This window comes from Haemaphysalis longicornis, unplaced genomic scaffold (genome assembly GCF_048455015.1).
Source record: "Haemaphysalis longicornis isolate Haplotype H1 unplaced genomic scaffold, Haemaphysalis longicornis Haplotype H1 scaffold_1, whole genome shotgun sequence".
In the NCBI taxonomy this organism is placed as follows: Eukaryota; Metazoa; Arthropoda; class Arachnida; order Ixodida; family Ixodidae; genus Haemaphysalis; species Haemaphysalis longicornis.
Window position 1 is genome coordinate 106,205,194 of NW_027526203.1, and position 25,802 is coordinate 106,230,995.

The 25,802-nt window shown below is 50.4% G+C and overlaps 1 protein-coding gene across 5 annotated transcripts in view; it reads right to left on the bottom strand.

Moving 5' to 3' along the window:
- Exd (PBX homeobox extradenticle) overlaps positions 1–25,802 on the bottom strand; it is a 486,337-nt gene that overhangs the window by 103,435 nt on the left and 357,100 nt on the right. The gene's annotated exons all lie outside the window — the stretch shown is intronic.

A 25,802-nucleotide genomic window follows, 5' to 3' on the forward strand; every position in this document is an offset into this window, starting at 1 on the left:
ACAAGAAAGGGAGGGAAATTCAGTCCTTTCCTTAAGGCGCCTATCCCTTCCCTGCCTCAACCACTTTCGAGGGAAGACGAATACTGCGCGAGGAATTTTATCACTGCATCGTTGTGTGGCCATTTAGATTTTTTTTTGTTTCATTTGCTTCGGTCCCATCCATCCGCACAAGGTTCTGCCAGTTCTCGCGCACTCGCGTGTACCGCTTCCTTCGTGCTGTTTCTTTGAGCCTCTACCTTCCGCCAGCCGAGTCAGTGCCAAGCAGCGAAACGGCGCAGATTAAAAGCCCCCACGGCCAAGGATGGAAACAAAACGCTGGGGGAGGGGAGGCGGAATGGAGGCGCAACTCATACATCAGGTGCATAACTGAAGCAGGAACGGATCAGGTACGCCGGGACGCGAAGGGGAGCAAGGATGCGGAGAGCAGCGGGGATAGGTGCGAGCGCTGGAGAGGAGACGGAGGGAGGCGACAGGTTTCGGAGGAATTCTTCGCTCGAGGAATGCAAAGAAAACTGGAGTAACAGCACGGGATCGGGGCAGCCGCGAAAGAAAGCGAGCGAAAAGAAAGTGGGGACAGTCAGAGGTACAAGACTGCAGCAGCACGCACGCGAGGCCCGCAGCTGTTCCTGCCAGCCACGCTATACGTGGCGCGTATTAAGGGAAGCAAAAGCAGAAATCCCCACAAGCAGAGGAGGAAGGGAGGGACATAGACAGATAGAGCGTAACTGAAGCTGGCGAGGAATAAGAGAAAAGCGAGGAAGACTAAACGAGTCGGGAGCTTTACGTAATTTATATTTTTGACAAGTTAATTTTACACACCAATGAGCAGCACCGGTGGCGGCGCGCATGGAGCCGCGAGCGTCGTTATGCGCGCCGCCACCGTCGAAGAGAGAGAGCCGCACCGCGACGACGAAGTGGGCGGGGGAGGCAAAAAGGGAGAGATTAAACAAAAAATGCTCCTCCGTGGGACCGGGGGAAAAAACGAGAGAGAAAGAACAGCAAGAACTACGCGACTCGTGGAATGAGAAGGAGGGGGAAAAAAGCAGAATATAATAACTGCGCGGACCGGAAAGAATGGTCCCGCCACGAGTGAAATGAAAAACGAACCGTGAAGTTAACAAGGATGTGAAAGGAAAACGATAAGGGATAAGATGGGAGAATGAAACGGAAGAGGAAGGAGCGGGAGGGACACGAGCGCGCTCACGGCTCCGCCACAGCTTCCCGAACGTCGGCCACGGCCACCTGCACTTTGTCATGTGTGGCGAAGAAGATTGTGTACACCAAGGCGCTCGCCACACATCTTGGCGCTTGTCGCCGCGGCCACGTCAGGGAAACGAGACGACGGTGCAGAACGCATTACGGTGGGACGACAAAAGCAAACTCCTACCGGGGCGATAGTTCGGTTAAATCTACAGAAATTAATAGAATTCGAGGGGAACGGTATGTTCGAACTCGGTGGGCAGAATCATAATTATGGTTGATGTTGCACTGAAGCTACACCCACGCCGCTAGGATCTATGGACATTGTTTAGAGCCACCTGGAGCTCTCTAATGTGCGCCGAAATCTCGTTCCCACGGGCGTTTTTTGTTCTTGTTCTTGGTGAGCAGCCGCGGTAAAGCCCGCGACCCCTCCGGCAGGAGCAGAACGAGCCACCACAGTGGGTCAAATCTCGCTGTTTATCGAAACGCGTTCGAATCAACCCACAACTTTAATCGCAGGTGGGTATAACGTTTCGACCGCTTTTGTCATCGCAACACGCCTGACAAAGTACGCCAGTTAAACGAAGAGGACAGATGAAAGGGACTTGTAGAAAAAAGCCGAACAGAAAATCCCCTGCAGAACACGCAAGATAAAATAGTGCTAACCACTCGCTGCTTAAATGCCAGCTTAGGGTTCCCGTCCAAGACACCCAGGTACAGAGCCGCTGACCATCACGTTTGAGCGACATTTTTTTTTATACACTGAGACTTGTTTCTGGGTTGACATAGTACCACTTTTACAGTGAAGTTGTATATGGCTAGAACCCCGGGTTTCTCTGCTGGAGGCGGCGATTTACTCGGCACAGCTACTCTGCTCTTCCTCGCCCCTGCCGACGCCCCTTGCACAAGTTTTATACTCCTCGTCACCACCAATCCCTCTTTCAGCAGTTGCACTTTAACTCGCCTTGTGACGGGCGCGTGTCGTTCTCTCGGAGGAAGAAGAGCGGGAATTGAAGGAGCGTCAGCACGCACAGAAGCGCGAACGGGCGCGAAAACAACGGAATGCCGCTGCCGCAGAACGTGCAGCCGCCTCCGTTGCCACCTCAAGACCTCGTCCAGTAGCTGCCAATCCCTCCTGAATGAAGAGCAGCATACCCGCTTGGAACGCCCGCGTGATCCAATAACGATAATATATAAGCCCCACCGTACCAAAACCCACCGTAATTACAGCTCCGCTGGCTTCCATCTTCACAGAGTAGAAGGGCACTGAATTTTTTGTTTGCGTTCTTCTCCGGGATCACAGGATCTGACAGCATCATCTGCGTCAGCCTGTTCCGTCAACGAACGACAGCAACGCCCAGTGAGGTAAAACTCGAAGCTGACTCTGTGATAATGGCTAGTTTAGTTTCTCATTTCACGTCTCAGGACTACGATGACCATTCCCGATGACCATTCCCGATGACTGTTTCCCTATCCGCACTACGGATGGCACGAAACCACTATAGTTCATTCCACAAGCCAGGTGCAGCACTGTGGAGGCTACACTGTTGTCAACAGCCCGCCCCCTCAGGGCGCCTAACTCACCGCGAAGGGAGCGACAAAAGGCGCCGGGGCCTTGCGGTTCCACTTGCCGAGAGGGGAGAAGGGAGTGTCCTTTCAGGACCCCCTTCACGGCGAGTTAGGCGCCCTCAGTGGGCGCACTGTTGACAACAATGTAGCCTCCACAGCGCTGCACCCAGCTTGTGGCATGAACTACAGCAGCCGTCTCTGTCGACGACGAACGAGTAAGTCGGCGCATAAGATCTCGGTGCCAGTTTAACCAACTATAGTTAAGGCATTTTTTACCGACGGCTGGCCTCTGTTATGGTAGTAAACATACAAATCTTCTGCTTTGCTCCTTGCTTTCCCGACCCGGTCACGATTCCAATAATTTTGCCACGACACCGTCAGTGTCATGACTCGGAGTAGCTCTATGCCGTCGGCGATGAGGCTATTGTGACCAACAATAGAAGGCTATTGTGTCCAATGCATACTTAGTTTGCGATAAACTGGTTTTTCACTGTGTCAAGCATGACTAACAGGCCCGTAGGCCAATGTTAATCTTATATTAGGGGTGGCGAGGCTGTCAAGCAGTCGTTAATGGCTGCTTTTTCCTTGCAGCCATCTCCAGGTTCTTTGTCAGCAAAGAAAAACTGGAATAAAGCGATCGATTGATATATCAGAGGTCACAATATTTCGCCCAGGACATGGACATGAAACTATTTCACAGGGATAGGCGACGTACGCGGAAAGAGAAGACCAACGTCAGGTGCTAGCCTCATTTGTCCGTGTTAACGCAAAATTTTGTGGACCCAAGAAGCTTTGTAGCTCTACCAAACGCTATCTTTGCATGGCGAACGATTCAGGAAACAGACCTTAGCGACACATATACACGAATAATTGCGTTTTTTCGCTGGCTCGATATTTGAACACAGCATGCGTTTATACTCGCTTTTTTGTAAAAAAAAAAAGCGACATATCAAATCATCACGTTCCAGCGGCACAGATACAGCTAAAGACAGAAGTACTAAACCCCCCTGGCCGGATTCCAGCCCGGAACACAGAGATTTCCAGTCGCACACACTGCCCGCTGAGATCTAGCAGTTGGTGCTCATTGATGCGTTAGCTTGTATGGCCGCTATGGCGTCACGAAAACGTCTCAATATACACTCTTAGGCAAAAAGGACTAAAAGTTCGTCCTTTGTGGGACTAACGGCCTTTGCCACAATCATTACTCCCTTCGGGGACTAAATGTGAGGGGACGAACGGTTAGTCCGCCAGCCGGTTGGTCCGTTCCGATACTCCCCAAGGACGAACTGCAGAGAGTCGCAGAAAAAAAGGTCGCCACCAGCAGGGATCGAACCACCAACGCCCGCAATCACACACAAGGAACCCGACGCGCTACCACTACACCACGCCGCCGGACGGATACTGCAGTAGATAATAATATTCAAGTGTACAGCGAGTAGCGCTGTTCCAGGTGATGGATTCATCACAAGTGGTGCCGTCATTTCTATCCGTGCAAGCGCCCGTGACCGTGATTAACGCTTAGAGCTTTGCTAACTTTAGAGACTATTGTTCAGTTCGATTGTATGTACAGCCTCACAATTACAGTTTTTTTTTCTTGTAAAGAGAAGTACTCAACTCGTCGCCTAGTTGAGATAGATGGCTGGGTGATCGGACGGCTCATTTGTTTCGGCACAAATTAGCGCAAAATAAGTGTATTCTTAGTGTTCGATACATATGTAAGTGCTCTAGCGTGTGTGAAAGCGGTCGTCTGTGTGAGTCTCAGAATAGGGAAACAGACCATATTTTCCTGCAGCGGCGAAATCAAATTCGGCGTTGCTTAGCCTGAATTCTTCAAGTTAGCGTCGCTAGACCATCGAAACTGGGAAATGCCACCGGGTTTACAGCAGTTGCAGCATTGACACAGCTTTGGTACACAAGTCCATTATGTACCGATTGTAAAAGATAACTTCAAGACGCTTACCTGTAGCGAGCATTTTTATTTTGCAGTTGTTGTCATCAGCCACTAATGCGTTTTTTCTCGTGTTCAACATATACATATTCATTGCGCTTGGGGATCAACGTTTGATATTGTCACTAATATTTGTGTTATTGTTGACAGACTTGAAATCTTTCATTGACCGTTATTACCTCGCCTGAATCGTATGCAACACAGCGTATCAACACAACCTCACCGAGAAGCGTCTGTCGATCGCGCTTCGCCGCTCCTTGCCATTACCCCCCGCTCGATTGACGCTAAGCACTTTTCTTATAATTAACATCGATATTTTCTCCCGTGGCACCATGTAAAGGACCCACTGACTGCAAAGACTCGTGTTTTGGAAATCTGAAACTCTCCACAGACATATGCGCGAAATGGCAACGACGACGCCATTACAGGGGATCCGATCCCCTGCAATCCCGATCTCTCCAGTATGCACGCATATGCTACTTTCAAAAAGTGCATATCCAGGAGTTCATATCCGGCTAAACTACGGCGGTGACGCTCGTGCCGCCTGTCGGAGCACGTAAAGTAAAAACTAGTTGCTCTCTTCGGCGATGCCATAGTATTTGCACTTCACATTCGCGAGAATGCTGCGGGAGAGGCGCCTGGCGGTAGAAGGATGTCAGGTTACGGTCCAACTAACCCCCGCAAAAGTTTGGCCTAGGAAATGTCACAACAACAGTCGCAATGAGGCCCCAAAGGAAGCTGCAGCCCGAAGGAGCGAAAGCATGGATGCAGTAGCAGGCACCTCCGGCGTATTAGGCTTATCCCGCGTACTCGCAGCGAGCGAGCCATGGAGAGGCTATTTCCCTGCCAGGAGGTCCCCATTCATTCCCAACTGGTCCCCGCGAGGGGAAAAAAAGGTGAGGAAGAAGGAGGGAGCGGACAGGAGGGGCCGGACACGGCACGGATATCGGGTCGGTGGCAGCGGCAACGTTGCAGACGCGGCGGGCAGTTGAAGGCGAGCCTGCATGCGCCTCTTCCTCCGCTCGGGGAGAAACAAAAGGAAGTCCGGCGGCCAGCGACGCAGGCAGAAAGAAATAATCGGCACCGAGACGGCGGGGAAAAGAATGGCCAAGCAAAGGCATAAATCCCCATTTCCCGAGCGCGCTGCAAAACGATCTTCCCCTGATCCCCCTCCCTTCCTCCCATGGCGAGCAGGCAATGCCATGTCGCCTTTTGTTTTGCCCGTTTCGCTGCGTGCGGGGAGCGCCTCTTCGCACCGTCCTTCTCGACACCGCCAGCCTTATTTATTCCTCGGACTTATGTCGTTGTTTCGCCGGAGCGCGCAAAAATCCCGAGGAGTAAATCATTAGAAAAGCGCCTGGCGGCTCCGAGTACTTCGCCAGGGAGCGCAGAATCACGAGGGGGAAATGAAAGAAAGAAGAGCGCCTCCCAAGCTTTGGGCTGATCCTTCGGCCGGCATTCTGTTTTCGACCCCTTGCACGGCGGCGTCTCGAAGACAGCTAAGCGGGGACCGGACGCGGGAAAGAGACTGGGGTGTCCGGGTGTCCCAGCGGGTGGCCCCCTATCACCGCCGCCCGGCGCGATGAAGCCGAGGGCTGTTGGAGAGATACCCCGGGCTGCTGCAGCGAATTCATTCGCGCTGACGGGAATTTGGATAATTAAGAACATTCTGCGAAACCGGGTCTGTCGCGCAGCTCATTCGAGTTACGACGAATTTACTGCGAGGGGAGGCGAGCGTGGACAACAAACAGGCCTAGCGTTAGATATCACCTCCATTCTTAACTTGCGAACCCGCGGCATGCACGTCTTAGCGCGCAGAATAATCGCAGAATCGAAAACAGAACGAAAATTCCTTTTTTTTTTATCATACGGTTTGTTAGCTTCGCGGTATTTTTCTCCCTGCAGCGCCCCCTGCAAATGCGCACGTGTGTATTCTTTTGCGCCTACCGTTCTGCCTTTAGTCCTCCCGTTATTTACAGCTAACATTTCAAGCAGCAAGCCTCGTATGGTGCCATGCTGACCTCTTTAGTCCTATTAAAGAGTCTCTCACAAATAAATCAATAGAATTGGCTGGCAGGACGCGTCGCGCCCCGAGGTGCAGAGCGAGAGAAAGAAAAAAAAAATTGAGGAAGATCGCTAAGCTAACGCGGCATACTGCGGCCAGTGCGGATGTGCTATTCAAAGGCTAAATGGAGGACACCTGGCGCAGCCAGCAATCAACCAAGGCAAAGTTGGAACATAACGCACCGTATGACGGACGTACATAATCCGGGAGGACATGACAGTACGTGTGCAGCCCTGTGGCGGCAATGTCTTCATGTTAGTATAAGCGCCCTCGTACACGACAAAGGGGCTGGGGAGAAAAGTCCCTGTGTTGAGCCGAAAAGTGGTTGCACTATCAATGTCGCCCAGGCTGGGCAAGCCTCACGCGATGGGAGTGATGTCCTTTGCATGGGTTTCACTTTTCTTCTAGTGGCGACTGACATCCCATTTTAGCGTGCCTGACCGGCGCACGCGTTCCAGGTACGGCACACCCTTAATTTTGCCCGTTAATAAACTTGGAAGAAAACACCTCCTTATGAAGCAAAATTATTTCAATTTTCTACGCCCGATATACGCGCTGGTTCTCCACGTAAATACAAAGTACCGCGCTTAATCACACATGTGACGAAATGTTGCTAACATACGCCTCAAACATACGCCGCTGAGAAGCACGACAAACAAAATTTCTCTACGAATCTACCGCCATTATCACATTGAAAAACCCGGGGAACCCTCTTTTTCAACTGTTACCTCTCGATCATAGAGCTTCGCATTAATTTACGTATACTGGAGGGACAACTGTCACTCAAACGCCGTGCCGCCATGAGGGCCACCATAACAGCTGACGGTGTTCCATTCTTGCTTGGCCTGGCTCACAACACCGCCTCCTGTCGTTGCTGACAACAAACAAAATCAGCAACCCTTTTAGGGGCAAAGTACCTTAGGGGCTCGGGCGGTCGGCGTTTCACGTAGTCACGGTACTAAAACGCCGGGAAATTCGGTTTCCAACGCCTCGCGCTAGAACGTTTTATCTCCATGGGCAAAAACGCGTACTAAAAGAACACACCGGGACACTCGTTTTCCAACGCGTTTCGCTGGGAGGCTTCATGCTTCAAAGATACGAGGCTTTTACAGCAAAGCTGTATACCCCTACCGACCAACGGTTTCATCTCCGTGGGCAAAAACGGCAAGGCCTAAGACGCCGAGCGCTCAGCATCGAAACCACATTATACACTTCATCATAACTTCGAAACCGCATCATACACCTGTACACTGCATGCTTCGCCCCTCCCCAGGTTTCAGGTGAGCGGACATGGCCCGGTTTTTTTTCTTTCTTGTTAGTCTTGTTTGAAGCTTTAAAAAATCCCCGAAGAATAAATCATTTAAGGACTATCATTCTATGCTGATAGAGCTAGTTTAAATAGTCTTTTAACAACAATATAGCGTTCCCTTGCAGCCACAGGACATTTCCGGGCTTGTTCGAAAGCCATGCCAAGCAAAAACGGAACGCTTCTCCGCAGTACACGACGGCAGGCTCAGTGAAGCGCGGCTCGCAATGGCACTATAGCGCCAGATTTACCTCTAGCGTATAGTCGTATGACACTGAATGCTCTCGACGATTAGGATCCTACCACCAGATGCTTCAACTCCGTCTTATCCAAGCCGTGCGGAGGTTTTTCGGCGAGGCTGGATGGATGATGCTCGCGAACAGCATGCAGACAGGAACGGCAGTGAGGTGCGACAGCGGGAGGAGGTCGCAAGGACACCTGTTCCCAGAGTAACATGTGTGAAACGCGGCTTCAGGACACACATAACCTGCGCGGAGTGGCGACTATAAATGAGCCACTTTAAATACTTTCCTCGAGTTAGCCGTGAACTCAGTGCCACTGGAATCTGTCAAGGTCGCATCTATGGCTTATTAAAGAACGGCGCAGGCGACACATATTCCCCGTTTTTTTTTTTTCTTGTAATTGAGTCAAAGCCAGTTTTGGCTCTTGGCCGCTACATTTGCGGATTTAACTTACTCCTACGCAGGCACATGAAAAGAACAACTAACTAAGCAAGACGGCTAAGCCTGCCACATGCATAAACAAGAACCAACTCTCATGCCGTCAGAAGCAAAACCTTGACTGCACGTACGCACGTCCCGACGCATCGTCCCACCACGATGTTCGTGATCACAATCCGCCAGTCATTTCTGCTGGCCGACAACGGGAGTCACGTTGATGGGGAGCGGAACGACGTCCACACCGTTCATGCACGGGAGGGGGACAAGTGAGCAGGCAGAAGAGTACACCCCCGAATCCCCCTGAATTCCCGCCCTGTCATCACATTCAAAATGACTGGGGCTCTATACGCACCGAGGCTACGCCTGGGCGATGCATGCGCGCCGTAGTGGAGGGCTGCGGACTGTAATTCAGACCACCTGGGGATATTTACGTGCGCCGAAATGTTGACATTCGCCTCCATAAAAAAAAAAAAGGCCACCGGGACCGAAGCTGTGCCCTCGTCGGCCTCAACAGCGCCTGCAATTACATTCTACGTCGGCCGTTTGAAGTGTCGGCGCCACGCCAGACAGTTACCAGCCACTATCTTCCCACACCCCAACAATCACTTTCTTCTTCTACAGTCTACGTGGCCAACTTTTCCGTAGAATGAGCAACTAACCCAGTTCGTGCACTTTTCTCCCTCGACGCCTTCGGGAGTGCACGACGGGCGGCTGAGCATTGATGAAGAAGGGAACCCAACTGGCACGGTGATCAGGGAGGTCCCATTCCACCCCCTTGCATCTTCTCTCATGGCGCGTGAGTCGGTTTCAGCAAATGTGGGTGGCCAGAAGGAGCGCTCAAATACGGCTCCAAGATCGTTCGTCGTTGCATACAGCTGTTGCCGCCCTCGCTTCCGCAGTAGACGGGGAGGAGAGGGCAGAGGATCAGAGAGCAAATATGGCCCCGGAGCCCCGCGAACGGTTAGATGGACCGTGGAGGCCGGATCCAGCCGGAGAGTCCGCTCGGGCAACGGAGCGAAATGGGGACGGAGGGGAGCGATGCGACCGGCGCCTCGGTACTCCCCATCACCGGTGTGGTCGCGGCAGGTGCTGCGAGCCACACGGCGGCTTATCTGTCCTCGGGAGTCCCTCAGGGCGCCAAAAGAGGGGTCCGCGTTTACGGGCGAGATCGGTGTCCGCGCTGCGGCGTCCCGATGCCCTCCCGCGGGCGCCGTCCGAGCAATCTTTCGCTTCCACTGGACGGGACAGCGCCCGCGATGCTCTGATGGGATCCGCTTCCGCCAATGCTGAGCCAGCGGCTTCCGCGCGAGCCTCTTCCCTGCGGCCGCTGTGCACAGATGCACCTGCAATAGGCGCCCCACCCAGCACGCTCCGCTGGGCCTCCTGATCCCCATTGCGCTGATGCGTTCAAGAGCTGGCCGGCAGAAATTCTTGGGTTGCGTTGCTTCAGCCTCGTCCCGTTACGGTCTAGCTTAGGTCGGCATAGAGAGACCAATGCGCTTCAAAGCGTGTTTTCACAACTTAAAACCCAACCTTGAGATCGGACTGCTGCAGTATCGACATTTTAAATGGGCATCATCAACGGTGCTGGTAGGCTAGCTACCAACTGCACAGTTCGGTTTTTAAAGGGGCCATGAAGACAAAATGCAAGTTTGGTTCATTCGCAAGATGGCCTCGTTAGAATAACACCGACACCACTTCTAGCGCAAATCTCGCTCAATCAAGCTATACAATCAGAAAAACGGAACATGCACGCAACTCGCCAGCCACTTTCCCGCACAGAACTTTGAACGTATTTTGGGCAACTAGGTGCGATTGGTTGACGCCGGCAAAATCCAACGGAAATTTAACAGGTATTACAAGCTCGCAAAGAGCTACTTCCGCTTAAATTGAGTGCAACAGTGGTGGCGTAAGCAATGTGCCGGCCGACGCTGCGACGCTTCCTAGCACAGCCGTCTGGCGCGTTTATCTTGTCTGGCATAAGCGACACCGTCACTTGTGTGACTGTGTTTGTTGAGCCATACCAGTGTTTCACGAAACGATTACTCTCAAACGCAGGAAAAATACCCAGGTACCATTCGGGACAAAAGCAACCCGAGAGCAAACAGCGGTCCTTGACTGGTATCGCTGCGCCATCTAGGAAGGCGGACGACAACCAAAGTACTCGCCGCAGTGGCTATGTGGCTAAGGTGTTGTGCTGCTGAGCCCAAGGTCTCCGGTTCGATCCCGGCCGCGGCGGCCGCTTTTCTGATGGAGGCGAAAAGCGCAAACGCCCGTGTGTCGAGATTTCGGCGTACGTTAAAGATCCCCAGGCGGTCAAAATTAATCTGGGGCCCTCCACTACGCCGGGCCTCATGGCCCTGGTGTAGCTTCGGCGCGTTCAAACCCCAACGTCTGCACACTTGAACGATAATCAAGCTAACGAAAAAAGCGTCTCAGAAAACACACTAACGTTCCTTTTACGTACTTGCCCTTAATACGTCATTGCTGACGTTGCGAAGCATATATGATGCAGTGGGGGAATTTAAATTTTGGCCTAAATTGTTTATCTCTCATTGAACAAGGCATCGATTGTTGCCGTACAAACGCTTAGCGCACTACACAACATCAAATATTCAAAATAAAACCTGAAACTTGTATTTTGTCTTCACGGAGCCTTTGAGACGGGTGCTGAGTCTGCTGACTATGTTCGCCATGCTTGTCATGCTTGTGTACGTCTTACACGGCTTCCTAAGTTGGTCCGGTAAACAAAATAAACGCTGCATTTTGATTAGAGCAAAAGGTAGTTACGCCGCTCGTGCAGTTATGTTGTTAGAAACCTGCAGAACTATATATAGTTCTGCGGAACTCTAAAGGGTTTGTACATAAGCCTCGCAGCTAACTGTGTGCATGCTGCTACCTCCACGCAAACGCGGTAATTTGCCACTCGCCCCTTGCTTTGTTGCGGTTGCTTTGAAGTGACAGAAGGATCGCGCTAACCACATAGTCTCCATTATTTGAAACTCGAACTCTTAGAAAAATCAGTGTTTAGGTTCCTTCCACTGAAGCTTGCCCTAAGCAGCTTCTGTAGCTACCCTCGCAGCTATGCAGGGCATTTTAAAGAGGCGTGACATTTCGGCCCATGGACTGTGAAGTAACTGCTATCGCACCGTAATTTAAGGTTATCGCTAAAAGGCTGGAAAGCAGTAAAAGAAACAAAAATTCTGCGCAATTTGTGAGTTGTCACAAAGCACAGGCGATGGTTTGGAACTATAGGAGCGCTCAAAATGCTGAAGGAGATTACAATACCGCATAGCCGGTTGTGAGGAGCCACCTGATAGTGAAAACAATCTAGAGCTATAGAGATAAGAAAAAAGTAAAACAAAAAAGGACAACAGTTTTTTCATTCGTCACCTAATCGAGGCATGTGTATCCCCTGTGAAATTCCGGACACCACTGAACACATTATTTGGACATGCCCTCAATTTCAAACTGAAAGACAGGTTCTCCGACACCCTTCCCGCTAACTTACGACCAAATTCCTTAAAAGATCTCCTCTGTCCATCCTACCCACCTAATTTAGCGAGGGCAGTGTGGGACACTCTCCTGCATTTCATATCCCGACCCACTATTTTTCCCTTGCTATTTCCCACCCATACCCGTCGTGAACCTTAACTTATCGCTACACCTAAGGGGGTCTGATGCACTAGCAAGAGACCCCCGGGTGTTTTTTCTACATTTCAATAAACGTTGAAAAAAAAGGAAATGATTCCTCTGTCACAGGAATCGGTAAAACACTAAAGTGAAATGTGCAGCGAAATCTGCAGCTGAGCATGATTTGAGGGTCGGCGGCTGTCTTGTGGGTGTGCTTGGCGAGCGACCTGCTGGCAGGTCGCTTCGGCAAAGGTGTACTGGGGTCATTTCCGTGACGGATATGACGTCAGTGAAATCTTGGTGTATTCAGACATAAAACACTTTCGGGTTAAAATATAAAACCCGAAAACCAACAACCCTAAGTATTACCAGAGTCCTTCAAAGCATTGAAGGACTCTGGTATTACGTACTATTTAGTACTAAAGGTTGCTTCCCCGCAAGAAGACCCTGTGTGCAGGGGTGCACCCTTTACAGGCCGCTTGCTTCGTCGTACTGGCGTCACTTCCGTGACGGATATGACGTCATTGAAATCTTTGTGTACCCCGGAATAAAACCCTTTCGTGTTGAAAAATAATAATAAGAATAAAGGTTCTCGGTCCGCAGCCGGTGCATGGCAGGCACATGCGGAGAAGTGCATTCAATTGCACTTTAGCCCGCGTACGAGCGTGAAGGGTTGTGAGGCGTGTGACCGGCTGTCAAAGGTGTGGAAAATGAGGTTTCAACTGCATGAGGACCTCCAATGGACCCCACCATTTGAGTTGAGGCCAAGTCTGAAGCTGCCGCTTGCAGAGTGAGTGAGTGAGGTCGGATGTTACGGTTCCAATATCAGCCACCAAATTTCAGGTTGGGGTTAGAGCTGTTCTCAAAGTAAATATCCCAAAATGATGAGCGTGCTTTTTTTTTTGTGGCCACTTTAGGATCTTATTACGGCTTTTATTGTGCACGACAAAATCTAACATACTTTTAAACATCCTTTAAATCTTAGGCACAAAGTTTCCAGTATTTACCCGCCACAATTTTGAATAACCATTAACTTCTAGCAGTACACATGCCGCAATCCGGGACGCACGTACATTTCTTCATTCTCGCTTTAGATCCACGTTTTATGATATTCATATAAGCAAGTTTTTCAAAAATTTCCTTCGTAACAAATTTAGCAGGCTACTGAAAATTAGCAGCGTGATAAACGTAAGACACTAACGGTTTAGGGACATTCGCTTCGTATGCATGAAGTGAAATAAGTTGTAGAACTAACTTGAGATCAGTAAACAACAACTTTTTGTTTAAGCTTGTGGCTCAAGCTTCATGATTCAAGCTTGCGGTTCAAAACAGATTGTGGTTCAAGCGAGGTCAGGCTTGTGGTGAGGCGAGGTTGAAGTGAGTTTCATGCGTTTAAGCCGATGCTGGGGTTGGCTACCTTATAAAAGCGGACCAAGAACACGTCTCTCGGGCCTGAAAGGTGTTGAAGCTCGACCTTAAGGGTCCTCCACGGCGAGGTTATATAGCGTGACGGAGTTCGGTAGAACTTGTTTCGATAGAACTTAAATCTGATCAGCCCATGCGCCTGATATTGGGCATCGTACCAGAAATGGAGAAAGAAGTGTTGACACTTTTTACCATCTGTGTGAGCGATATTTACACATTTAGACTTGTATACGTTAGGACCCGAAAAGAATTACAATCACTAGATTTAGAAATGTAACTGACCAAAGGTATCCTTTAGTTCAAAAAATATCGCGGAGAAAACCTGACAAGAAACCGTTAGCTTCATTACATTGTTTATGGCGATAGCTTAATAGAAGCACAACCTAATGAGGCTCCGAGCTGCTCCAGCTTTACTCTTACTCAAAATAATTTATTTTTCTTTTATCTCGTAACAGTGAGACAGGTGCCGCTATAGGAAAAAAAAAATATTTCCACATTCATCCGCGGATGTGAAAAAAACGTGGTCGATCGCTGTTAATCGACTACACAAAACCACGAACGAGTTACCGCGAAAGTTGCGCTCACAAAGTAACGGAAGACAGGAACATTGAGGCAGGATGTCTGCACGAAACGAAAACTTCACGCGCAGTTTCAGTTTCTACCGACATCATTTATATTGTCTCGTGTTGTATAAGAAAGGGCACACGCAACGGTCGACGACGAGGCAGAAGAAACAGAATCTTCGTCTTCGGATCGCGCGCGCTGGGGCCGGTCCCTCGGTTCTCGAGCTTTAGGTTAGACCCTTGGCTGTCGCTGTCTGGTCTTTTGTGCCTCATTAAAAACCCCTACCACCCGGAGCACGCATTCGCTGTACGCTACAATATGCACAGTTCAAGTATTACATTTTTTTTTTTCAAGCTCACCAACTTCGGGCTGGATGAACTTGCAACCCTGCAGTGCCTTGGTTTCACTTTCTCCGGTGGTAGAATTATTCACAATAGAGGTTCTACACAATATGGCCTCTGAAATACGTACTTAAAGCCGCTTTTATAGCACTCGACAACGAGGGTTTTTTTTCTGCTATTTACCAACAGTGCGCTTACTAAGCGAAAATCCACCGGAAATTCCAAGATTCATATTCGTACTGATACGTTACGCTTCAGATTAAGGGCTCGTGGCCTATAAAACTTCCCACTGCGCCAACTAAATAGGACCCTTTTGGGCAGTGGAAGAGAACGAACACAGGAAATAGGTTACCGTTGAAACTGCGAATAATATCAAACAACTGTGCGATGGACTTTCATTTAACAGCGCGCACGATGCCAAGTATGTGACAGTATTTTTTTTTTTTTTGAAATGAAGTGTTGGAAAGCCCCACACAAAGAGAAAAAAAACGGGTGAGGGGTGGCGTGGTATTCATTGCTGTATTAGTGCATTCTGGTACACCAACTTTAAAGCACATATTTAAAAAAAAAAAAATGGAAAGCCCCGCCCAGCTTCTAATGAGGTCCTCTGGAACCCGTACATCACTCCTTCCCGGCACCTGGCTCGGCACTCCCGCAGCCGCACCCCGCCAGAGCTGCAGCCCGTCAGCGGCCGAATACAAAGAGAGCCGCGGCGAGCGAGCTTGTTAACTTTCATAGAGCGGCTCCCCGGCAGTAAACAACGCGCCTACGCCGACCCGCGACAGTTCGAACCGTGGCGCGAGGTGCAGCAGCTAAACGGCGACGACCCGACGAAACGGGAATTGCGTGCAGTGGTCGCGAAGGGTGTGCGCGCCTGGATTCAAACCCGGCAACCTCCTCCCACGCGTGGTCCTCTCTGCCCGAGTGCGACTGGCAGTGCAAGCCCCCTGTGGGATAACGCGCCGCTGGGCACGGAGGTGTTTCGAAAATTACGTGGTCGCAATGAAGGCGGCCGCGCATCATGCCATGTCCCGCAGTTGATCGTATTGAATTTATATTAAGTCGTCCTTCATTTAGATGACACGAAAACGCTTGGAATAGGCCAACCCGGAACAGCAATGGTCAGCGCGCTGTCCACCCTAAAGCTACGCAAAGCGGACCAGTAGTGCTGCGAGGTCAGGCTCCACACAAGAATAGGAGATTTATTTCCGCCCAGCGAAGTACCACTTATTACTGCGTTTCCACCGCCATTGTTATAATCTTCCCTGTTCAGTTTCTGCTGCTTATGCTGAAATATGATGGCGTCAGGAAGACATTTCTTTCCTTTCGCATGGATTTGGGTGGATACTATGCCACTGTAACAAAATGCGTCTAATATTTACGTTTTAGGCGCACAGACCAGCTGTGATTTGCCATTACCACGTCCTAATAAAGCTCCCAGTCATCAAAAAGGCTCATCATCAGTCATCATTGATCAAGGCTCAACCCATACTGGTGCTGCCTTTGAACTTTTTGTTGAAATTCCCCGTTTTAACATCGCCCTACGAAGCGCGGTGCACCCCATACGGCGTTTCCGATCCGATGCATTCGCTATCTTTTTATTATATTAAACAATGTTATACGCCCGGTTTCAGCAAAAATCTCTTCTCCAGGCTGCACTTCGTCTACACTTGCACGGAAGTTTAATAGCGTAGCGTTTTTGCTTGTGCTGCCCAGTGCAAGAATGCACTCGCAATTTCTGCTCACATACTGCGGATATCTGTTTCCCTCGTTACCTTTCACCCCCACCTCCCGTTCCCTTGATCTTTTTTCACAGCTCGAAGCTCTGGTTTGAAATTAAAATAATATATCTTCAACACACCGAAGCTTCCCTCGGGCTTCATAGCACGCGGCAAGGAATGAATTTACACCACCTGCGCTCCTTCGGTTAACGTGCCCAGATATAACGCGCCCACATGCATTTCTGTGAACTGCATCCATTAAAAGCACAGAAATCGAACCGCGACCCCTTTAGCCAACCCGCCACGGCGGCGAGTGAAAACCCCGGCTACTCTCTCGTTCACGCAAACGTCGCCAACCGCGCCAAGGGACGGGACACGCGCAGAGCACACGACATCGGCATCGAGAGCTCAAACGCCAACTGCCGGTCGGATAGGCCAGTGGTCCTTGAAGTCCCTCCGTTGTGCGCGGAGACGCCGAGAGAAGCGGCCTGAGCGGTTGATCGCATACCTCACTGCGGGCGGGGGGAGTCAACACCTAGGCCTACGTGCGCCTCCCAGGGGATAAGCGGCGTCTTGACGACGAGGGAGCCCGTTCGAACCACCCACCTCCAGCCACCAAGTACGTGCGTTCCCTCCGGCTAGAAAAGTGAACGCCGGGGCATTGAAATATCGCAATAGTAAAAAGAGGAGGGACGCCGCGCTTAGGACGTGAATCGCATGGAAGTGGAACGACGCAGACCCTGTCAGACTTCCGTTGTTTTTCGCGGCGGCGCACAGAACTCCTCCCGGTACAATATATCCAAAACGACGACAGCACTGCGTTCTTCGGAGAAATGAATGCCGCAAGCGCGCCGTGCCTGCTATCGGCAAGGGAAAAAGTGAAAAAGCGAACTTCGTGCCGAGCAGCCTTGATGGTGTAGAGGCTACAGAGGCGTACGTGCGGGCGACATTAACGTCGCGCAGAATTACTGAAACCAGCGACTGCGTTTAAACAAGGCAGAACACGCGTGCGCGTCGTGACCGGCGTCGCCAGACCTTGTGCGAATGCCGCAGCGATAGCCGCATTAGAATGTCACAAAACAGCGCGTTTCTGAACTTAGCTTCTAAGGTGTCCCTTAACGAAATGTTTTCGACAATTCAAAGAGGAAAGACCCGGGCTTTCCAAGGGAAGGCGCCGTATGGTATATTCAGAGTTCAGCTTACCGTTTTTAATATGAAGTGATTTGAACGCGCGAGTCTCGTTTCTTAGCGTGATATCAATGGTGGCACTTTGAAACCGCCTGCTTTGAACTGACGTTTGACAGGTTGATATATAAACTTCACTCAACTGCACAGCGAGCACTCCGCGCGAATTACGGCCACGTACTGGCAATGTAACAAGAAACAAACGATAAAGCGCCCCACGTAGATGCACATCCGGGCAAAAATGTGCGGTGGGCCCACCGACATATAAAAAGGATTTTCAAGCCAAGCATTGCTACTGACGGACTGACTAATCAGTGAGATAGCCCCTGCACAGCAGCTCTTCAAAGCATGCAGGGTCGATTATTTACACCGTAAGATACCCTGACTCGACACAGCACGGAGTGAAAGAAACACGTGGCGGTAGACGTCCCCCGTCTGAAGGTGTCACTGTCAAGCTCAGCTGGATACCCGAGACATACAATCGCGAAGGACAGGCCTGCTGGAGAGGCCGCTACAGGTCTGACACCCATCCAAAGCAGCAGGCGCGCAATGAAACGCCCCTCGGAAATGATCGGGCACCAAGGGATCGCGCAGCAAACGAACAAGTACGTCCTTGTCATCGGCACGCGCTGGCGAAAACGGGCCGTCGAGAGGCGTCAGACGTCCACACACGCGACGCGGAGGGCCGCCGACTTCTACGCTCCTCAAAACGCGCAAACGACGTCAGAGAAGGAATTACGCTTCACCAGAACAGCTGCGAACGAACGGGGCGATGACGTACTGCACCTCGGACAGGCAACGACAAGTGCTGCACGCGCGCCCATCTCCGTCGTCAGAGGCAGAGGAAGTGGAAGCAGAGCTGGCGGCAGCAGGTGTGCGTCTACGGGGTCCGTCTCTGACGCCGGAGCAGGCGGCGTCAAGGGGTCAGCGGGCACTTCGTTACGCCTGCGCCAGGGCTCCACAAAGCCACAGCGGCGGCACCCGTTCGACGACTTTTGATTACGCTGCATGCAGTCAACTGGTGCGTCACGTCCGCAGCATCGTTCACGGCTCATGGCGGCGCCAGGAAGGCGCCTCTGCAAGGGGCACGTAGCTGTCTCAAATTTTCTTGCACTCGTGCCAGGCAATCAGCGTATGTGGATTGCTGCCGCTAGCGGCACACGCTGACGGCGTGTCGATTTTCAATGGCAGCGGTCTTTATGGGTTGCATTCCAAATTATGTCCCCCAAATTTTATGCCGAAATCATCAGAGAAGAGCGCAGCGCTCAGCTCGGCGGAAGCGTTTGTTGAGGAAGAGTACCCAAGGCCATGGCTCTGCTAAGGACGCTCTTTAATGCCCTCTTCTTTCTCCACTTGATCATGGTGATTGCCTTGGAACACCGTTTTGGTCCTTTTCCGCAAAAGCGTTGTCGCGGTAATCGGCACGAGCTTCCGTCGGTAGAAGCAGCACCAAGCATGAGCACCAAGTCCCTAAGCCACAGAAAAACTATCTGTACAATCACGGCTAAATCAACTAGAACAGAAGTCGAGGCGGAAATAATTGCAAACACCTCAATTATAATTGCGCTCTGCATTGTAGTTTGATTAGTCGCGATTCTCATTTCGAGTTAGAGACCTTGAGTATTGGGCCAACACCATTTGAACAGCTAGGGTACTTAGGACGCGTTTCGAGCAAGCATAACGGCGTTAAGCCTAGGGAAACTCGTGAGCCAAAGCAGTGCTAAATAAACTGTGCTTGCAGCCGTTCAGGAAGAAGCGGATGAGCGGGCATCTTGCAGCACGATTCGGGAAGACAGTGCCACCATCCATGGCAGAGCGGCGATGCCCATCAATGAACGGACAGACGAGAAGCGGGGGATGAAGTCTGAAATCTGCTTGGGATGGGGAATAAGGGAGGCTGGGAGTAAAGCTGAGGACAGACGGCGCAGACGACGCAGCACGAGAGTCGAGAGGGGCGGCCGTCCACTTCCTTGCCCTCCCAGTGCCCTATTCCCGCTGAATCCTCGTGGCACTTAATCATGTGTAAAGAGTCGGAAACTAAGCCGCATGGAATTTCACGCAATAAATACGTTTTTTTCAAATTACAGTGCCATTCGTGATGCTGAAAAGCACAAAGCTCCGTCAAGCCGTCAGTCGTTTTTGTTCCGTGTTCAAGCCTTTTCCACGCGGGAAAAAAATTTCCACGGGAAAGCAATTGTAAGGATGTTCGGCTGGAGAAAAGGTAAATAAAAACTTTCGCTGTTTTCAATATACTTACATTGTTGCAAACCACCGCAATGAGGTAGTTGGTTGGTTACGGTGGTACAGAACACCAGTGCTGAAGATTATGACTATATGACAGGTACAAGACGTTGGCTCAAAAGTAACGCTCAACCGGGCCTGTGTCGGTGGTTTAAATTCGTTCCCCTGCCTTCATAAAATGAAGTCGCTGCATGCAGGACCCTTGCCTGTAACCCCGTGAGCCTGCAGCTGGATATTTACGCGCGCAGCAGAATAGATCCCTGCAATTTCTTTCAAGTGCAGAACACCTTAGGCTTGTAGCCGTAGCTCTTTCGCTGTCACGATGTCTAGCCACCGCCAGAATCAGGCGAAGTAGCGACATAACGGACCCAAACAGAGCCCCGCGGCGTAACGGCGTAACACAGAACCTTCGAAAAACAAGCGGTTTATATAGTCATAATCACAACCGTTCGAAACTCCTCAACCGCTGGCGCTTGTCATACATCTCCCCGTTATTATGTCGCTACGTCGCCTGATTGCGGCGGTGGCTAGACATCGTGACAGCGAACGAGCTACGACAAGGCGCGACCCTAAAGAGCTCTGCACTTAAAAGAACAGAACTCCCACTCTTGCTGTTCCAGGCAGAGGCCGCCCTAACCCTTCGAAGGCGGGAAATGTGAGTTGCGTTGGGCAAAACCTCTGTTCAATTCACAAACAGAAGAGTGAGAAAGCGAGGGGAAGAGCGTGATGGGTGGTAGCAATGAGCGGAGAACGGCGCCACAGCCCATCTTGGCGAATCACTGCTCTGCACTTCCGACAGCTTTCACGTTGTGTGGAACTGCTTTACTGTTTTTTGTTTTTTAATTTTTTGGGCATGGTTCCAAATAAAACTGAAAAACGCTTTAAGGAGCACGCGTCAGAGCTTTGTACGGATTCCGTGAATACCGGGAGGTTATCTGACGTCACTCATACAATGCGTGTTGTAGAATGTTTTCTTAGCTCTTGTCGACCGCCAGGTTCATGCCAGATAATCCCGATGCGGCTTTCGTAGGACTGATGATGTACCTGACTTCTGTTTCATCTATTATTATTATTGTTGTTGTTGTTGTTGTTATTATTACTATTTGCTCTTAGGTTCTTCAGAGGCCCACGGTGCGCGAAAAAAAAAAAAACGGTGCGATTCGCCGACCTCCTAAACCGAACAATTATTTCCTGCGTAAAAATCATTAACGACGGCGACACGTGACAAGGAAACAGCGAGTGGCTTTGGCTCCTTTTAGTCACGAACTTCGCAAGTGTTAACTTCGCCACCGGCGACATGTTAAAAGCAGGAACCGCCCAGCCTGGATGCGAGCCATTAAAGGGAGAGGGAGAGAGATTCGGAGGGAATATGAGGAAAATTCGCAGGAAGAAAAAAAGCGCATACGCACTAACAATAAAATTTGTGGGAAACGGCGAGGAACACACACATTTTCCCACAATCACGCACATAAACTCACGCGCACACGCACACCTATACGCACAAAAAGGAAAATTTCTACCAGCAGGGGAGGAAATTGGGAAACTACTGAGAGAGTTCCCGCATCAAGCAAAAAATATACTGCAGGGATAACGTGGACTTCCAACAACGGGCATCGGGCCGGGATGAGGAGGAGGAGGAAGAGAATAAGTGAAGCAAAAAAAAAAAAAAGGCACGTAAGGCCTGCGGCAAATCGGCGCGATCTGAGAGCAGCAACAGGGGGGAGGCGGCAGTGCAACGAGGTATAGGAGCCTCGGGGTTTCCTGGGTTCCCGGATAGAAAAGGCGCAGTGTGAGGTCGGGAGGGGGCGGCTCTGACGTGGGCGACGGAGCGTATAACTCACCTTGTCCTTCATCCCGAAAACCCCGCTATCGGGACCGACACATCGCGCCCGCTCCGGACACGAGGACCTCCTCTCCGCGCGCGTCTTCCTCCCCCCACATCCCGTCTTCCCGCGAAATCATTTCAATTCCCCGAGGTATCAGAAATTCATAACGTGCTCCCTACATTGAGATGCAGCACGGGCGCCCACTTGCTTCACCCCGGAGCAGCACCGGTGGGTCTTTCGGCCCCGCCGCCCCCGCTGTCCCACCACCAACAACCTTCGGCCGCGCGTTATGATTCATTCGGATTGTCTCCCGCCGGCGAAGAGGGAAAACGAATGGCGAGGAAGAAGTGCGGGAGAGAAGCAAAAAAACGGGAACAGACCGCCCCATCTCACATTGGCGATTCGTCTCACGCACTGCACTCGGAGAACGGAGACAGACGAGGAGCAAAAAGAGTGCGCAGCATCGAGGGGATGGCCTACGAGTCTTCTCCTGCTCTTTTCGCTCTTCCGTCGCGGGCCGAGCCCGGTGTTATAATACGGCGACAAAGTGTTAAACAATGGCCGACTGCAAATCCGAACGGACCAGGCGCGCGCGGCCTTGGACACTGGGAGGCGTAGGTTTGCCACGTGGACGCACGACGGCAAGCTCTGCGTCACGGGAGCAGGCACGCAGCGTCCACGCTAATCAGCAGCCCTGTAATCGTTATCACCCACGGAAGGTCGAATAAAATGTGCACAGAGTTTGCGCGCAAGAGAGTCGACTAATTCTGACGGAAAAAGCCATAGGGCTGTTGCCCGTAAACGACCATCTAGCGACAAAGCACGTCTGCAGCTCTTTCATGCTAAGCTTACCTAGCCGAATCCGCAGGATTTTTGGGGCTGTCCTCATTTCAAATTTCCCACCGCTCCCCGGAATGGGTCGTCGTATGGTTGAAGAAAGACAGTGCCTATTCAGTGGACCAGTGGATGATGATGATCATGAACACAGGATAATGTGCAGCATTACTCTGTGGACCGGCCCACGCAGGCAATGTTCAGGTTTATTCTGCACAGGTTTATTCTTATTCTTATTCGCCGAAAGCAATTTAAAACATACCAATTCGCCCTTATTTACATAAATAATGCGTAGAATTGACTTAAGAGAACAGGGTGCAGCAAAAAAGTTATGTGTTAAAAAAACTACATAACTTCTTGGAATTGAACCCAAGGCGTTAGCGCGAAAACCCCAGTGTCTGTTACTGCGCAACGGAAGCCGACGAATGGAGCGCTTTTAGCAGAAGCTCAAAACAAAACACAAAGCGCGAGACACATGCACGACGGAGCCGTCGGATGCGCTGCGCGACTGGTCGGAAATACGGCTGCCACGACTAGTCGTACGCGTGAATTTGAGACACATGGTCCGAAGTGTGCGTGCGATGCGTCGTCCGCGTCGCTCCGCCCACTGTTTTCGCTCCAGGGTCACTCTTTGTTTAGGCGCACTCCGGCCGATTTAGTTGTGTGCAAAAAACCCTTTACTGATCATTGTCAACATTTGTGCGGGGTGCAGGTATCAGTGAATTGCGAAGAAGGCGTTACTGGGCTACTGCCGTTGCTACCGACATTGATTGTAGAGAAATAAAATCTTGCGTGGTTGTTTCCTATTCATGGCGTCAACAATGCCGTATAGCTGGTTAATTCGAACATCAGTACGTACGGGCGAGGCTTTCAATGTCGTACGGATTGCCTGTCTCTGAAAAGCTTGGGTCACACGGGAGGGACCGGGCAGCTGGACGGGTGGCGCCGCCACTCGGCACTCCGCTCGTCAATGGAATGAGCCGGTGCACTGGGCTACGCAGCCTCCCGTTGTTTTTACCGTGTTTGCTTCGGCGCTTTGAATGTTCTGGTAAAGTTGTGAGCGGGTACGTGCGGTGAAACGAAGTCTAGACAGATGTGTTGGGTTCTTAGATGCAACAGCCGCTACGTAAACTTGTCGGACTCTTCTAAATTTGGGCATGGACATGAGCGGTTTTTGTAGCGATCTACGCTTGGCTCCACGCGTTCTGAGTACGAATAAAACTACTATTATTAGTATTCATTTTTTTCTTAAACGCAATAACGGCTACGTAAACCGTAAACTTATTTAACGCTTCTACGTTTGGGAATGGGCTACGTTGACAAGCGCTCCTTGCTGCGCTTTGCGCCTGGCTCCACGCGATCCGAGTAGGAGTAAAATTATTAATATTAGTATTCATTTCTACCACTTTAAATTATCTTCACTGGTGTCAATGACGACGGTTTCCACGCCAGCCTTAACGCTGTTATACCTCGATACGTGCGCTTTGAAGAGAAAGGCACTTACGTACGAGATCGATTACCGTGTGGCCGTGGAAACGTCGTGGCAGTTTACACTTTCTTTCTGTAACCGTGAGCTTTGTGCCTTCGGTTTCGGTGAGCGACACTGTGACAGCATGGGAGCATGAGAGCCGAAGCGGAACTCCCACGTTTGTGGTGGTCATTTTATTCAGAGCCAAAGTTATTCAACCACCCCACAACCCAAGATACAAGCCATCCCCCTTCCCCTTCCCATTTTACCACCTGCGTGGAATAAAGGTTGACACCGAGAGCTAAAAAAATGTGGCAGTGTTATCGTCAGCCCGTGTTTTTTAATGCGTAATTATTCTTTCCCGAGCACCTAAAAAAATCGTGTAATGCCTGGTGAAGAAAACAAAAACGCGCGACTAGTTGCCTCAAATAGGGGTGCATCAGCCCGAGTCCTCCAGCAAAGACGCATTTCCGACACGCTGGAAAAATAGTTAAGATTTGGAGAGGAGTGCATGGAAGTTCAAAATTAAACAGCAAAATCCTCTAGCTCTTCGTTTAACGACGACGATGGTTGAAGGCGAAGCTTTCTTCGTGCGAAATAGAATGTGGAAGGGTCAAAGTCAAAGAGGCTGCGATCAAAAGACCGAACTGCGTGCTGGTTAGATTCAAAGCTGAACTAGTCAAAGTTTAAATCCCGAAGGTAACCAAGGAAACGCACACGAGAAACCTTTGCGATAACAATCATCGTCGTTAGGCGGGGGGGTGTACGATTTTTCAAGCGTAGGTGACAGCTTGTAAAACGACCGCAGCATTCAGTTGTGAAACTAAAGACAGGTTTTTGGCACCCTCCTTTCTCTTGTGCTTCGGCCACGTAGGAATTGTTTTTTTTTTTTGTAAAACCATTAATCAACTATCCAGCAACCGTTGGAATTCTTGTAAAGCAATGCTTTTCCATCAGAACCAATAACGTTCTACTATCATGCGGTATTTATTCTGTAAACGATCCCCGATGACTGTAGTAAGTGCATTTCTGTGAAATTAAACACGTCTCTACTGTAGTTAATGAAGTTACGAACTCACTTGCTCATGTTTTATTGGTCTTTTCGACTACAGAGGGTAGATTGCTGAAGTAAAAGACCATTTCCGGCTCAAATAATTTCTTGTAAATGCGTATTCACAGGGTTAAATGGCGAGGAGTAATACGAATCGTCAATGCCTCACTTCCAAATGTCGAAACGCTGTGGGTTTCCTTGCTACCAGCCTTAGCTTTAGTAAAAATACTAGCTTCCCGAGGCCCTGGGATATGAGGTGGAACACCCGAAAGGTAACTGCACGCTCTCATCAAACAGAAGTTACAGAAATGTTCACTGCCACGGGGATGGGCAGTGTCACTTTGTCATGATTGTGGTGCAATGTCTGGTACATCTATGTTGTTTTCACATTTATCATGAAGAAATTACTGTACACCGTACTCAGTGACTGCGAATAACTGCTAACAGAGCCAGAAATGTTTGTTTGGAAATATGTGGCTGCGTGACTTTGAGTGCTCAAATGGGCTTGAAAGATGGGGCCACGGTTTTAAAGGTTTACTCCTGTGACTGGCGTTCGTGTGCATGTTTGTGGTGGTGTGACTACTTGGAGTGGCTTCCAGATTTTGTCCAGCTGATTATGCAGGAAATAAATGAAACAAAACACATTCTTTCTACTGCTTCAATTTTTCACGTAGCACACATTATTCTTGCTGACTAAAGCTCACGGTGTACCGATGTCAAACGGTTTGCAATTGGCGGTGGCAGC